Source organism: Myotis nattereri, assembly GCF_964212035.1.
Source record: "Myotis nattereri genome assembly, chromosome: 9".
NCBI classification, from domain to species: domain Eukaryota; kingdom Metazoa; phylum Chordata; class Mammalia; order Chiroptera; family Vespertilionidae; genus Myotis; species Myotis nattereri.
Genome location: NC_138084.1, coordinates 46,085,844 through 46,099,689, shown reverse-complemented (window position 1 = coordinate 46,099,689; position 13,846 = coordinate 46,085,844).

Genomic DNA, 13,846 nt, shown 5'->3' with positions numbered 1-13,846 from the left:
GGACCGTACCAAAAAGAAGAAAAGATACCCTGTCTGTCAACATGTGTTTATGTTTATGTCTGTGCTAGTCACAGGAGTTAAACATTTGAAGAGCATTTCCCAGGGCTCATACCATTGTCACCTTTGATGCTCACAGTGACCAGGGAGGGAGGGCTGATGACCTCTTTTACAGAGGGAGCCTCAGAGTGGGAATGTGGTTGGTTATCCAAGGCCACCCAGTGAGAAAGAGGCAGAGCTGGGACTTGAAGTTAGTTGTGCTTTTGGTACCTGAGACAGTAGCCCAGTAAATACAACTTGAAGTTAACAACTTCCCTGAAACTTACCATGGGCCAGGTACGGTTTTTGTCTTACCTCATTTAATCCTCACAAGTCTATGTACTAGTAAAAGGCACTCCTGTTGTCAGCCCTATTTTACAGAAAGGGAAGCTGAGGCATAGAGCTCTTAACTAACTTACTTGACTCCTGGAGTTAGGAAGTGATGGAGCTAAGACCTGAACCCAGGCCCTCTGGTTTCAGAGAGTCTGTGTCTCTCAACAGCTTCGCTTACGTGGGAGTCAGGGTGGAGGGAATTCCAATTATGCCATGAGGTCCCTGCCCTCTCACTCAAGGATAGTGGCCCACCCAGGCCCCGTGGTTGACAGCGTGGTCAGCTGACCTGGCCTTGGGCAGGCAGGTGGATGAGGCATCTCCTCCAGGGACGGCTGCCAGCTTCACTCAGCTTACCTCAGCTCAGGTCAGGTGAGGGCACTCCGGGAGAAACCAGCACGCCCAAGGGCTGTTGAACTCACACGTCACCCTCATGAGGTGAGGCAATGAGCAGGCATGGAAGCTGGTTCTGGAGGGGTCTGGGCATTTGAGCAGATGTCGTCAGCCCTGACGCTGGTCCCGTTCACTGTAAAAACCTGGGCAAATTCTTAACCCTGGGTTCCAGTCTCCCTATCTGTGCAGGAAGGGGCATGGACAGTATGGCTAGCCAGGCCCCTTCCAACCCTGGTCCCTCTGTTGTGAGTTATAACTCCGTTGGCATGGCTTCTCTTTCCAAAGGAAGGAGACCCTTTCTTATCAAGCACCTTCTAGATCAGGAGAAGTTCCTAATAGTTTTCCTACTCCCATCAGCTAATTCTGGCTTTTAGCAATGCCCCCAAAGGAATGACTAAAGGAGGCGAACACAGCTGGTGTTTAGTTTGTGCCCATCAGAACTGCTTTACTGGTTGTAAGAAAGTTGATATACATTATATTGGTTGGTAAATAGCCATTTCCCTAATGTCCCCCAGTGCTCCCCGTTCTGCCCAGGTACTCAAGCAATTCAGTGGTCAATGCCTGAATTGAATCTCCCCCAAATCTATATGGGCCAGGTATGGTTTTTATCTTACCTCATTTAATCCTCACAAGTCTATGTACTAGTAAAAGGCACTACTGTTGTCATCCCTATTTTACAGAAAGGGAAGCTGAGGCATAGAGCTATTAACTAACTTACTTGACTCCTGGAGTTAGGAAGTGATGGAGCTAAGTGATGGGAGTCCTAACCCCCAGAACCTCAGAATGTGACTGTATTTGGAGATGGGGTCTTTGGAAAGGTAATTAAATTAAATAAGGTCATGTGGGTGGTGCCTAATGCAACACTTCTAGGAAGAGGAGACTTGAACACACACACAGAGAAAGAGTGCTATGTGAACCTGAAGACAGCCATCTCCAAACAAGCAAGAAACTAGCCCTGCCAGCACCTTAATCTCCAACTTCTAGCCTGCAGAACTGTGAGAAAATAAATGTCTGCTGTTTGAACCACCCAGTCTGTGGAACTTCGATATGGCAGCCTAAGCAGGCTCATACACTCAGCATGCGACATGCTTCGCAGAGTAGATTAAGTGAGATAATGTTTGAAAAGGCACCAGCTCATAGTAGTCCCTCCCCCGATAAGCATGGAAACAGCAGCAGGGGAGTACAAATATTGCTGAGTCATTCTGCGTCAGTATGAACTTGCAGGACACCTGACCCTTGACCCAGCCCTCCAGACTGGCAATCCTGTCCTCAGCTCCACCCCTGGCCTTGATGCTGGCTTTCTGTCTGCCAGGCCGTGAGGTGATCAGGGTTCATAGAGGCTCTGCCCATGGTCAGCAGTAAACCTACCATGGGTGGGTGTTTGGCCAACTTGGCTTAGGCCCCAACACCAGGGCAGGGTTGGAGGGATAGGGAGGGTGGCCTGGGGGATCTCGGGGGCAGAGGGCCTGACTGTGTGTCACAGTGGTATTTTCCAAAATACTTATGTTCCTTATCTCATCTGATGCTCATAGCAACCCTTTCAGGTGGACAGGACTCATGGGCTCCTCTTGACACAAAGAGAAATGGAGGCCCTGAGAAGCTAAGGGACTTCTCCTGACTCAGCAAACCCGAGCTGGGATTAGAACCTTGGAATCTAGACTCAGGCCCTGGCTCTTTCCACCACTGGGACTGCGTGCTTGCCCTCTGCGGCTTCAGGAGGCTGTGGGGTGCGGTGGGAAGTGCACAGACCTAGGCTCAAATCTCAGCTGGACCAGGGACCAGCTGTGTGACCCTGGCAGTTCCCCACCTGGCCAGGCTGTGGACACTCTCTGAGAGAGCGAGGCCACCTCTGCCCCTGAACTCTCAGGCCTGCCAGATTGGCAGCTATTGTGGCTGTTTTATAACTAACTGCTCAGTAACTGTTGCTGAATCAAATTCCTGGAGAGCCAGGCCATGTGTCTGTGGGTGGGGGAGACGGCTGGCACTTCCAGGGGGAGGGACAAGGCTTCCTTCTCACTTGCCTCCTACCTCAGTGCCTGGCAGCCCTTGAGAGGGAGGGAATGGAACAGAGAGACCTGGGGCAGGGGTAGGGGCAGGGGGTCTGGAATTTACCTCCCCCAGCCCACTGTACCTGTCTGAAACCACTGTCTCCCTATTTGTAGTTTCTGGTTGAATCAACACTGTTTTATTTTTTTCATAGCACCTTGTCATCATTTGGATTACTTTATTGTCGCTGTCCTCTGCACTCCCTCTTCCTTCCCCTCCCCTCACACAGAGAATGATTGATGATCATGAAGCAGGGACTTGTCTGTGTTGTCACCTGCTCTATTCCTTGCACCTAGAATGTCTGGCTTATAGTCAGTGTTTGGTCGTTATTGGTGCAGTGAATGAATGAATGAATGAATGAATGAATGAAGTTGATCCTTTGTGGTCAGCCCTTTGTGGCATTTGGGGCTGTTGCCTAAGTCAGAGCCCAACCCTGTTTTCTAGAGGCTTCCAGTCTGGTGGGGGAGGCAGACACAGACACAGACACAGACACAGACACAGACACAGACACAGACACAGACACAGACACAGGCACAGACACAGACACAGACACAGACAGACACAGACACAGGCACAGGCACAGGCACAGACACAGACACAGACACAGACACAGACAGACACAGACACAGGCACAGGCACAGGCACAGGCACAGGCACAGACACAGACACAGGCACAGACACAGACACAGACACAGACACAGACACAGACACAGACACAGGCACAGGCACAGGCACAGACACAGGCACAGACACAGACACAGACACAGGCACAGGCACAGACACAGACACAGACACAGACACAGGCACAGACACAGACACAGGCACAGGCACAGACACAGACACAGACACAGGCACAGACACAGACACAGACACAGACACAGGCACAGACACAGACACAGGCACAGGCACAGACACAGACACAGACAGTGACCCTTGGTGTGACCTGTGCTGTGACAGAGGGAAGGAGGCACCTGGGCTGGGGGAGCCAGAGCAGGTGGCAAGTGATCCACTTCAGGGAGCAGCAGGCCGGGTGGAAGGCCTGGGAGGCCTCTCAGAGACGCCTCAGCAGAAGAAGTATAAGATGAGTAGGAGTTCGAGGGACAAGGGTGTGTGTGTGGGGGGGGTGAGGTACAGTATTCCAGACAGAGAACAACATGTGCAAAGGCGCCGAGCCCTGAGAGACCACGTGGGGTTAGAGGCCCCTGATGCTGTAGAGGCAGGACAGCAGCTGAGAAGATGGATTCTGGGGGTGGGAGGAGACACCTGAGGGACAGGAGGGGGCCAGTGGGAGGGCAGCTTCAGTGCGTTTCACAGGCTGAGAACTAGTGCTGCCCAGGGGCTGCGGCTGCCTGCTCAGTGGTTGCACATTCTCTCTCTCTCTCTCTCTCTCTCTCTCTCTCTCTCTCTCTCTCTCTCTCCCTCTCTTCCTTCTATCCCTCCCCCTGTCTCTTCTGAGAGAGAAAGGATTTGTGGCCAAACATTGCCCTGCCAGGCCAGGGTGGCAGTGGGGTCTAGGGGCAGCCGCCCCTTTTCGGAGCCCAGTTTCCTGCTCACACTCACAGTGGGTGCCTGGGGGCCTCGCCGCTCAGAGTTTTGGCAGATGGAGCCAGGGGCATGTGAGGTGGCTTTTCCAGCCTGGAGACACTGACCAATGGCCCCAGGAAGTGTGACTCATTCCAGCCTCACTAGGGGTGGGGATTGGGCTTCTGGCTCTTACCTACTCCTGCAGCTAGAGAGCTTTCAGCCTGGGCAGCCGGCAGCAGCCGGGGGAGCCTTGAAGCCAGAGATGGATTCTGGTCTGCCACAGACTCTCTTGGCGACCTCAGCACGTTTCCACCTCTTTCTGGGCCTCAGTCTCCGCTTTTGTAAAATGGCCATAGCAGTACCTGACCTCTTTCTGCAGAGCCAGGAGACCTGCTCCTCATCCCGGATTTGGCATCGGCTCACCTTGGGCAAGCCCGTTCCTCTTTTGTGCCTCAGTCTCTCCATCTGTATGTTGAGGAGGTTCGACATGAGAGTCTCTGAATGGTTTTTCAACTCGGACATTCTCCCGAGGCTCATAGATTCTGGGGATCCAGTTGGGCCTTGGTGATCACACCACGGCCAAACACTAGCTCCGGTTCTGCTTGAATGCTTCCAGGAAACCAGCCACATCTTCCTCCACCTTTGGACAGCTCTAGCAGAAATGCCTTCCTCACACTGTACATTCCTTCCTGCGTCACTGAACCACTGGGGTCAGTTCTGCCTTCAGAAGCCGCAGAGCTCCATACAGTTCAAAAAGACCTAGGCACTGGGCATCCTGGCCAGACCTTGTGCTGGCCTCCAGGGACCAGGAGGAACCAGAAATAGCCCTGGTTCTTCAGGGGGTCATTGTCAAGCTGGGAGAAAGACCAGTAAACACATAGTGACATGTGATTTCAGTAAAAGCTTAGGGTATGAAAGAGAATGCTGGAACTGCTGGAGCAAAGCAGGAGTGAGGGAGGTGAAAGGCAGGGTGGGTATCTTTTTTTATATTAGCATTCTTTTTAAATTTTACTTTTCAATTACAGTTTACATGCAGTTTTGTTTTGCACTAGTTTCAGGTGTATAGCGTAGTGATTAGACAATCATATACTTTACAGAGTGTTCCCCACAATATTTTCAGTACCCACTGGGCAGCACACATAGCTATTTATTGACTACTAGAGGCCCGATGCATGAAATTTGTGCAAGAGTAGGTCTTCCTTCCTCCGGCTGCCGGCACCGGCTTCCCTCTGGCACCTGGGACTCAGGCTTCCCTGGCAGCCTCGGCTTTGTCCAGAAGGTCGTCGAAAGGACGTCTGGTCTAATTAGCATATTACACTTTTATTATTATAGATATTCCCTATGCTGTAATCTACATCCCTGGGACTATTCTGTAACTACCAATCTGTGCCTCTCAGTCCCTTCACCTTTTTCAACCAGTCCTCTAATCCCCCACCTTCTTGCAACCATCAGTCTGTTCTCTGTATTTATGAGTCTGTTTCTATTTTGTTTATTTTGTGCTTTAGATTCCACATGTAAGTGAAATCATACTGTATTTGTCTTTCTCTGACTGACTTATTACTAGCGTAATAACCCCGTACATTCGTGCTGTGGCAAATGATAAGATTGCATTCTTTTCTATGGCAGAGTAATATTGATTATATATATGTACCACAGCTTTTTAACCCACTTGTTTATTGAAGAGCACTGGGATGCTTCCATATCTTGGCCTCGTAGATGACACTGCATGAACACAGGGGTGCATATATTCTTTTGAATTAATGTCTTGTGTGTTTTTCTTTGTTATATACAGGATGGGTAAGTGCCAGGCCAGGAACTTTCTATGTTGCCCAGCAAGGACTAGAGCGATGTGCCAAATCCACTAGCTCTGTCTGACCCTAGAATGACTAGCAATCTCAGCTGCCATCTCCATCTCCTTCTGGGCACCAGGCTCTGTGGCATCTCAAATACCCTCGATATCCAGCTCATTGTATCCCCACAACCCTGCCAGATAGCAACTCTTATCCTGTTATGTAAATGAAGAAACTGTGGCCCAGAGCAATCAGGCGTCCTCCCAAAGTTCACAGGGTCAGTACTCTTGGGGCCAGATTTAGACTAGTCTGGCTAAAAGCCGCTCTCTGGGCTATGCTGCCTCTTACGTGTCCACCTCTCTCTGTCGTGGCCTGACTTGGGGTCTGTTCCTCCCTGAGCCAGCCCCTGGCTGCTTGTGCATTTTCTAAGTCGAGAGAGCCAAGTAGTCGGGGTGGAGACTTTGGACCTTAGCGAGGGTCAGGGTGCTCATCACCGCAGAGGGATCTCAGGCATTGCCAGCAGCCTCGGGAGGAAGGCCTTTGTGTGGGTGAGGAGGGGAGGGGTTTCCCCAGCACCCTCAGATTTCCCCTTACTGATGGCTTCTGCTACAGTAGCCCCACGTCCAGGCTGGTTGGTCCTGGGATGGGTCTCTTCCCCTTCAAGGCTCCAGATGTGCCTATTTGCAGACAGGCAGAAGGGACAAGCTCTCCAAGCAACACTCATAACTGAAGCTGAATCAACACAGTTTTGGTCTGAACTAGAAGAGCAGACGTGATTCTGAATGTCCTGTCCTCCACCCCTCCCAAGACCCCGCCCAAGTCTCTGGGGGCAGCAGCTGAGCCCACCCTGCATCCCCAGTGGGAGGTTCTTTCACTGAGGGAAGGAGTGCTGCAGTCAGTGATGCGAAGGGAGGAGCGGCGAGGATGAGGTCAGCGTGGTTCGGCTGCCTGCTGATGAGGTGCATCGTGTCTCAGGTCAGACAGACCGTTCTCCAGCCGCATGGCCTTGGTCAGAGCTCTTAACCTTCTTGAACTTCAGTTTCCATATCTCTAAAGTGTTGATAAGAGTAGCACCCACTATTGGGGGTTATTGATAGTGAGGATAAAATAAGAATTAAAGAGAAGCGTGTCCATAAAGCACTTGGTAGGGAGCCTGGTATGAGGTAAGCGCTCAACAATGTGGCCTTGATGACAAGATAATGATGGCAGCGAGGGAGAAGCACGAGAACAGTTACGTCAGACAGTGTGAGAAGCTGCCGCACCCTCTCCCACATGTGTGTGCTTTCTGCTTCCAGGCTTTGCACTGACTGCCTCTCCCTGGCTACCATTCCCGAGACCCTCCTACTCCCGTTCCAGAAACGCGTCCTGAGCAAACGAGGGCCCTCATGGCACCGGGCCCTGCGGATCTGAGCCTGGATGAAGACCTCATGCAGATCAGCACCCAGCACCTGCCCCCAGGGCGTGTGGGAGCATATGGTTTGGAGGAGCTGGTAGCAGGTCTCCCAGGGGAGGCCCGAGTCTTGATGCATGAGTAGGAATGGGCTGGAAGAAGGGACTAGGGTTTCTTTTTCCATGTAAAGGCATTCCAGGCAGATGAAATAACATGTGCCAAAGCAGAGAGGTGTGAAATAGCAGGCTGCGCTTGGAAAACTGCAAGAAGCACAGAATCGGGGGAAAGTTGGAAGCAAGTGGGGACGGGGGAGAGATGAGAGTGGAACGGAGAGGATGTGGGGGGCAGATTGTGCAGAGCTTGTGTGCTAAAAAGACATTCAAAATGTATCTTGAAAGCAATGGCGACTTATTCTTCTCATCATGAAACAAACATCCCTGAGGATCTACTCAATTCAAAAGACCTTTGTAGTGGGCCCTGTGGTACACTGCCCAGCTGCCCCTGCCTCCCCGCTCAGACTGGCTGACAGCTCGCAGATGAAACTCCGTTCCTGCCATTGCCTTAGTCTGAAGAGATGCTCCCATCTAATGTCACTCCCCTTCCCTGGACAAGCCCGCATCCAGTGATTGCTCTCCATGGGGGTATTAAGAACCAGCCCCCTTACCCCAACTTGGGACAACTATGAGCAGTCATTTCAGCTCCAGAGCTCCCCAGGAGGTGGGCTGAGGCCTTTGTCGTCTGCGTCACAGCCCCAATTGTCCCACTGCTCCACTCACTCCCCCACAGATATTGATCTTGAGATCAGTCCCCAATAAACTTTCTGCCAGCAAGTCTTCATCTGAGAATCTCCTTGCCCAAGAACCCCAGCCTGTGACAGTCATCATTGAAGGCTGTCAGTGATGGTTGCCATCTCATTGAGGGGTCAAAGAGAGACCCCTGCTTTTGGAAGGTAGCTCTGCCCACCATGTGAGAATGAAACAGAGGGAAAGACTGGAGCTCAGAGGCCAGTGAGGAGGTTGTTCTGATTTAGCAGAAGAATGATGAGGATACAAGGTAGGTGGGACGGAGAAGGAGGGATGGATTTGGGGAACTTAGAGGAAACAGAATTGCCAAACAGGGTACAGACTGGGAATGGAAGCCTCCTGGGGCAGTGGGCAGAGGTGGAACCAGTTCCTGGGATGGATTGAGCAGGGCTCAGCTCAGTTTGGGAGTGGACAGCATGCCATGCTTATGAGACATCCAGGTGGAGCCCAGGAGGCAGGGCGAGTACCTAGGATCAGGAGAGGGATCTGAGTGGGAGGTGTGGCTCTGGGGGTTCACCAGTGCAGGCAGTTTACAAAGCATTTCTGCAGAGCTATTAGATCAGTGATGGCGAACCTTTTGAGCTCGGCGTGTTAGCATTTTGAAAAACCCTAACTCTGGTGCCGTGTCACATATAGAAATTTCTTGATATTTGCAACCATAGTAAAACAAAGACTTCTATTTTTGATATTTATTTTATATATTTAAATGCCATTTAACAAAGAAAAATCAGCCAAAAAAATGAGTTCGCGTGTCACCTCTGACACGCGTGTCATAGGTTCGCCATCACTGCGTTAGATGCTTGTGGGCACTAGCCAATTAGAAGGGTCACCAGGGTCCTGGAGACCCCTAGATGTTAATCCTTTAGTTGCTGGAGCATGAGGTGGGGTGGGGTGCTGGATGCAAGGGGCCCTGAGGGGGACTCTGAGCAGGAGCTATTGACCAAGCAGTAAGTTAGCATCTGTGTATGCCCGCTGAATACCTGCGCTCCTCACAAAACCCTCCCAGGAATCTGCTGAGGCAGATATCATAATCCCTTCTTAAAAAGAGGAAACCAGAGCTCCCTGAGGGTAGTGAGTGTCTTGCCAGGAATCAGACAGCTCCTAAGCATCAGGGCTGCAGTTGAACCAGGTCCATCTGATCCTGAGTCCTATGCCTGTGGGCATCAGAACCCAGAATTCTTGTGTTGTTGTTTTTTTAAAAAAATATGTTTTTATTGAATTCAGAGAGAGGAAGAGAGAGATAGAAACACTGATGAGAGAGAAGCATCCATTGGCTGCCTCCTGCATGGCACCCACCGGGGGTCGGGCTGCAAGCCAGACATATGCCCTGACTGGGAATTGAACCAGCAACCTTCTGGTGCTTGGGATGATGCTCAATTAACTGGGCAGCTCCGGCCAGGCACAGGATTCTTATCTCTTCAGTCAGCATTCCTTCCCCTTGTTCAAATTACCATTGTCAGTGCTGAATCCCAGAATTTCTATCACCAGCCATTGTCTCCTTCCAAGAAATGGTGCTGAGAATGTCCAGGCCTGTGGGAGAGGCAGGGTGGAATGGATAAACCCAAGGCCAGACACGAGGGAATTTCCGGACGTGGGGATCCCCCAGCTCCTGGCTTGGAGCCCACTGTGAAGGAAGGCTCATGGCCTCGCTCATGGGGAGTGGCAGGAGACCTGGGGACTCGGCTGCCCCTGCCTCCTCCGGGGCCCACCACCTCAGGCCTGTTTCCTTCAGGAAAAAGAGCAGCTTGTGAAGCAGCGAGCATCTTGTTACTGAAAATGTTATTCCCTTGTTCATCCTTTATTTACTATTGAACAACCATTTAGGAAGTACCCCCCATGTGACCTGTGCCCCCTGGCCCTGCCCTCCTCTGGGTCCAGGCTGGTGGAGGATGTGGGTGCTGAACAGTGAGATAGACTAGGGAGTCTCCAGCGCTGCTCTGTTTGTCCCTGTGTCCCCGAGGCCAGCACAGCTATGCTGTCTGGGGCTATTGATTATTGGATAAAGGAAGGGCTGAGGTTGGTCAAAAGGGTTTCCTGACCAGCGTGAGAGAAAGCCCTGCAGGGGGAGTTAGGGGCGGGTGGCATCTTCATCCCTGGAAAGCACCTGCCTCTCCACTCAGTGTTTGACAGACACCCATGCAGGGGAAGGAGGCTGGACTCCGAGGTTCGGGGCCTTCACATCTGCCTTCTTCAGTCCTGCTATGGCTCCATGTGGCATCCAGCTGCTAAAAGAACATTTGGGGTGTTTGCTCAGCTGTGGCCCCGAACACATTGAACTGACTTTCTTGTTAAGTCCTGCTCAGGGAGCCTGGGAGACTGCTGGCAGGGAAATGGAAAAGGGAGAGGCCCCATCTGCAGAACTTTGGTCTCCTATCCCCAAGCCCACCAAAGTCCCAGGCCTGACTCACTAGCGTCACACTCTGTCAGGTTTCCAAAAGCATGACTTGTTTTTTCTTTTCTTTTAATTTTTAAAACTTTTAAAAATATATATTTTTATTGGTTTTTAGAGAGAGAAGGAAAGGAGGAGGAGAGAGAGAAACATCGATGTGTGAGAGAAACATCAATCGGCTGCCTCCTGCATCCCCCCTACTGGGGATCGAGCCCACAGCCCATGCATGTGCCCTGACCGGGAATCGAACCAGCAACTTTTCAGTGTCCAGGACAACGCCCAACAAACTGAGACACACCAGCCAGGACTTTTAAAACTGTTCTGAGAAGAGGACTATAGAAGCTAGCTCCTTTCTCTTTTCCCATTTCTGTCACAATTTCCTCTTCGTCCCCACGGGACCATGGTTCTCAGCAAAGAGGTCAGGTTCCTCTCTGGCCACAGAAGAAGTGACTGCACGAGAAGGGGAGTGAGATGGAGGACACTAAGCTTCAGTGAACACCCACTGTGTGCCACTTTGGGGGGATGAGGAGACAGAGATAAAGTAACGTGTACAAGAGTACACAGTTAATGATGACGATGCTAATACTAACACAATGAATATTATCAGGTGAAACCATTATTTGAAAAACCAACCATTTCTGATGGTTCAACCTAATGTATGTTATTCAGGCACAACACAGGATGTTTTGTCTTCTCTGCAAGGAAGGTTATTATTCTGATTTTTCAAAGCTGAAAAAAATGGAGGCGGAGAGAGTGTTCAGGTAACTCGCCAATGCCTTCCAGCAAGTCAGTGGTGGGGCCAGGCCGTGAATTCAGGTCAGTTTCCAAAGTCCCTCAATTCCCTGACCTCAAGCCAAAAACCACTCTGTACAGTCCCCTGTCCTGAAACTCATGCCGACTCGGGAGTGGAAAGACACTGGCCTGGGGGTTGGGAGGCACAGACTCTGTCCCGAAGCGCTGGGTGGCCCTGCTGCCCTCCCTGGACGCACTGTTCACATCTATAAAAGGAGGGATGGAGCTCAGCGAGGCCTCACTGTGGCCACCTCTGGCTGTGTGATGGGCACGAGGGCTGGGACCCAGGGCCTGCGGTGGCCCTTGGTGCTGAGGGGGCTTCAGTGAACCTCGCTGACTGTGGGGCAGAGGGAGCACAGTGGTTGGACTGCGAGTGGGTAGCTTGCAGGCACTAGGGCTGCTCCTTGTGCGGTGGGAGGCTGCCTTCCTGGTGACCAGGAGTCCTTTCTGCCCAGGCCTCAGGTCTCTGAAGGGAGAGATTCTGGGAAATCCCTCCCAGCCTCACTGGGGGATTGGCAGCCTACGATGCCCCTCCACAGAAGGCCCACTGCTCTTGACCTTTATTGGGTCTCTGAAAGGTCGGAGTTGGAAGCTTGCTAGGGGGCTGCAGTATCTAGAGCAGCCGTGGGCAAACTACGGCCCGTGTGCCGGATCCTTTTCTTCTTCCTCCTCCTCCTCCTCTTCCTCCTCTTTCTCCTCCTCCTCCTCCTCCCCCTCCTCCTCCTCCTTCTCTTCCTCCTCCTCCTCCTCCTCTTCCTCCTCCTCCTCTTCCTCCTCTTTCTCCTTCTCTTTCTCCTCCTCCTCCTCCTCCTCCTCCTCCTCCTCCTTCTCTTCCTCCTCCTCCTCCTCTTTACCAATTATTCTTAAGGTTATATTTGTCTTTTGGGGGTGGGAGCTGTAGCCAGGGCCAAGGTGAGGCTCAGTGCTGTGGTCTCATTAGCATCATTATCTTATGATGAGGAAACAAAGCCCAGCCATGTGAGAGCAAGTCACAGCCCATAACTAGTAGGGCTCCTGGGTGCACAGGGAGGCAGGCAGAGCTCATAGATCTCAAGACCTGGCTTCTACTCCAGCTCAGCTACGAGCCCTTGAAGGAGCTGCCTCCCTCTGGGACTGCCTCCTTAGCTGTACAGGGGCTGCGGGACCTCCAGCCTGAGGTTGGCTGATTCTGGGAGGAGGCCACAGCTGTGGACTCCTGTCGCTTTCCCTGTGCCGTCCCCAGAGCGTTGGACAGGCCCAGAGAAGTGCATGAATGCCTCTGTACTTCTGTTTCCCTCCGGAGCCTGGAGGTTGTCGCCTCACTTCCCTGCACTCACTTAGCACCTGCTCCCCTTGGCCCTGATTTCATTACTGCACCCAAACCCCTCCAATCTCCTCACTCCACTTGCTGTGAAGTTGGTGGTGCTAGTAGAGCCGCTCCAAAGGGCCAGGCAAGCTGGGGCAGCGGAGAGTTCGCCTGGATATGTGAGGGGTGAGGGTTCACTTCTCTGATGCTCTTTTGCCTGCTGACATCTCAGTGTGTCCAACACAGGAGTTCCCGATGCTCATATACTGAGCATTCTCAGCCCTGGAGTCTCTGGCCGGTGGGGAAGGGGGCCACTTGTCTCTTACTTCCTTCTCTGTTTGTTTGTTGTTGTTTTTTTTTTTTTGCTGTTGTTTGCCCAATCATTTAGTGGGCTTCCAAAATAATTTCTTACAAGACTATACGTATCTATATCTGTATTTCCGTCTTCATGATATGCATGAGCCTCCAGAACACCAGGCCCAGGCAGGGGCCCTTGGCAGATGGCAGATGTGAGCGTGGGTACCATCAGATGGGAACGTGGGCCCTTCAACAGAGGCCAGTGGGGGGAGATGTTGGTGACTAGAGCCACCAGTGGGAAGGAGAGGGCAGTTGGGGGTTGACATTATGGAATGAGAGTGACCAAGAACAGGTGGCCCTTGCCATTGCCCTGGCACTATGCACCCAACCCACCTCCAGAACTCCAGCTCCCCAGATAGGAGGGTGGGGGAGAGCCCTGCATTGTCTGAGAGGACCCTGAGCTGACCAGGGTCGTTTCCATCAGCAGCAGAAGTGAGGCCTCAAGTTGGCACCTGTGCACCCGTGAGCACGGCTGACGAGGCCCATCTCTCTCTCCAGCCTGAGCCTGTGTCAGGGGTCCTGCCAGGCGAGCACCTTCTATTCTGCTCTGATGGCAGGAGCATCCAAGCCCATTCCAACTGGAAGTGTCACTCCCTTTTTGGAGAGGGAGCTGAGCCCGAACCCCACGTGTGCAGGCTTACGGCCTCTCCCTCGTCACAGAGTTCTGCCTCCTGCCCAGCCGCTGCCAACCACACCCCCTCCTCAGTTGGC